This window comes from Tympanuchus pallidicinctus, unplaced genomic scaffold, assembly GCF_026119805.1.
Source record: "Tympanuchus pallidicinctus isolate F22 unplaced genomic scaffold, pur_lepc_1.0 scaffold11, whole genome shotgun sequence".
NCBI classification, from domain to species: domain Eukaryota; kingdom Metazoa; phylum Chordata; class Aves; order Galliformes; family Phasianidae; genus Tympanuchus; species Tympanuchus pallidicinctus.
Genome location: NW_026294627.1, coordinates 3,606,963 through 3,610,068, shown reverse-complemented (window position 1 = coordinate 3,610,068; position 3,106 = coordinate 3,606,963).

Genomic DNA, 3,106 nt, shown 5'->3' with positions numbered 1-3,106 from the left:
GATGTCCCTGTGCAAGGTGGCACCTCTCCACAGCTGAGCAGCAGAGGACAGGAGGGTTCCATACTCGGGTCATTGCCTCCTCTGGGCCTCTGGCTCTCAGAGACAAAAGAGGAAGGCACACGATCTGTTATATCACAGCCACTCCTGCCTTAAACCCAGCCCTGCCATCAGTGTCCCCCGCCTTTCCCTCAAAACTCTCCCTCTGCTCACCCACCTTCTCCCCTCTGGCCCAGGCTGGATGACCGGTGGAGCTGTTCTTATTATTGCCGTATGGCCAGCAGGACTCCAAAGCCTGTGTGACACAGGGAACTGACAATGTAATGCCTGCTCCGAAGTTCCCATGGCATCAACAAGGCGGTTGCCTGAGGTTGATGCCAAAATCACTGCCACGCTGCTCTTAGTTTTGTTACTTATCTTGGTATCGATGTCCCTGGGGAAGGGGAACATCTCTCCAGGTGAGCAACAGAGGACAGGAGGCTTCCATGCTCAGGTCATGTCCTCCTCTGGGACTTTGGCCCTCCAAGACAAAGGAAGAGGTCACACAGTCTGTTGCCTAAAAGCCAATCCTGCCTTCCTGCTCAGGCCATAACCATCCCTTCCATGCCCTATGTCCTGCCTTCTCACCTCTGCATCTGCTCAACATCCTGCTGCCTACTTCCACGGCCAAGCAGAGGAGTGCTACTTTTTCCAAGTTCTCCCACTCCATTGGCCATGTTGCTATTGCCTGTGTGACACAGGGAAAGGCCAATGTTATGCCTGCTTTGGCATGTCCAGGCCATCACAACCAAAGCTGCTGCAATCCGCTCGTGCCCAAATTGCAGCCAGGCTGCTGTCAATTTCATTACTTATCTTAGCAAACATGTCCCCGTGCAAGGTGGCACCTCTCCACAGCTGAGCAGCAGAGGACAGGAGGGTTCCATGCTCGGGTATAGCCTCCTCTGGGCCTCTGGCTCTCAGAGACAAAGGAGGAAGACACACGATCTGTTATATCACAGCCACTCCTGCCTTAGACCCAGCCCTGCCATCCATGTCCCCTGCCATTCCCTCAAATCTCTGTTTCTGCTCACCCACCTTCTCTCCTCTGGCCCGGGTTGGATGACCAGTGGACCGGTTCATATTATGGCCCTATGGCCACCAGGACTCCAAAGCCTGTGTGGCACAGGGAAATGACAATGTTATGCCTGCCTTGGCTTGTCCAGGGCATCACAAAAGCAGCTGCAATCTGCTCGTGCCCAAATTACGGCCAGGCTGGTGTTAATTTCATTACTTATCTTGGAATCGATGTCCCTGTGCAAGGTGGCACCTCTCCACAGCTGAGCAGCAGAGGACAGGAGGGTTCCATACTCGGGTCATTGCCTCCTCTGGGCCTCTGGCTCTCAGAGACAAAGGAGGAAGACACACGATCTGTTATATCACAGCCACTCCTGCCTTAGACTCAGCCCTGCCATCAGTGTCCCCCGCCTTTCCCTCAAAACTCTCCCTCTGCTCACCCACCTTCTCCCCTCTGGCCCAGGCTGGATGACCGGTGGAGCTGTTCTTATTATTGCCGTATGGCCAGCAGGACTCCAAAGCCTGTGTGACACAGGGAACTGACAATGTAATGCCTGCTCCGACATTCCCATGGCATCAACAAGGCGGTTGCCAGAGGCTGATGCCAAAATCACTGCCACGCTGCTCTTAGTTTTGTTACTTATCTTGGTATCGATGTCCCTGGGGAAGGGGAACATCTCTCCAGGTGAGCAACAGAGGACAGGAGGCTTCCATGCTCAGGTCATGTCCTCCTCTGGGACTTTGGCCCTCCAAGACAAAGGAAGAGGTCACACAGTCTGTTGCCTAAAAGCCAATCCTGCCTTCCTGCTCAGGCCATAACCATCCCTTCCATGCCCTATGTCCTGCCTTCTCACCTCTGCATCTGCTCAACATCCTGCTGCCTACTTCCACGGCCAAGCAGAGGAGTGCTACTTTTTCCAAGTTCTCCCACTCCATTGGCCATGTTGCTATTGCCTGTGTGACACAGGGAACGGCCAATGTTATGCCTGCTTTGGCATGTCCAGGCCATCACAACCAAAGCTGCTGCAATCCGCTCGTGCCCAAATTGCAGCCAGGCTGCTGTCAATTTCATTACTTATCTTAGCAAAAATGTCCCCGTGCAAGGTGGCACTTCTCCACAGCTGAGCAGCAGAGGACAGGAGGGTTCCATACTCGGGTCATAGCCTCCTCTGGGACTCTGGCTCTCAGAGACAAAGGAGGAAGACACACGATCTGTTATATCACAGCCACTCCTGCCTTAGACCCAGACCTGCCATCCATGTCCCCTGCCATTCCCTCAAATCTCTGTTTCTGCTCACCCACCTTCTCTCCTCTGGCCCGGGTTGGATGACCAGTGGACCGATTCATATAATGGCCCTATGGCCACCAGGACTCCAAAGCCTGTGTGGCAAAGGGAAATGACAATGTTATGCCTGCTCTGGCTTGTCCAGGGCATCACAAAAGCAGCTGCGATCTGCTCGTGCCCCAATTACGGCCAGGCTGGTGTTAATTTCATTACTTATCTTGGAATCGATGTCCCTGTGCAAGGTGGCACCTCTCCACAGCTGAGCAGCAGAGGACAGGAGGGTTCCATACTCGGGTCATTGCCTCCTCTGGGCCTCTGGCTCTCAAAGACAAAGGAGGAAGACACACGATCTGTTATATCACAGCCACTCCTGCCTTAGACCCAGCCCTGCCATCCATGTCCCCTGCCATTCCCTCAAATCTCTGTTTCTGCTCACCCACCTTCTCTCCTCTGGCCCGGGTTGGATGACCAGTGGACCGGTTCATATTATGGCCCTATGGCCACCAGGACTCCAAAGCCTGTGTGGCACAGGGAAATGACAATGTTATGCCAGATTTGGCATGTCCAGGGCATCACAAAAGCAGCTGCGATCTGCTCGTGCCCCAATTACGGCCAGGCTGGTGTTAATTTCATTACTTATCTTGGAATCGATGTCCCTGTGCAAGGTGGCACCTCTCCACAGCTGAGCAGCAGAGGACAGGAGGGTTCCATGCTCGGGTCATTGCCTCCTCTGGGCCTCTGGCTCTCAGAGACAAGGGAGGAAGACACACG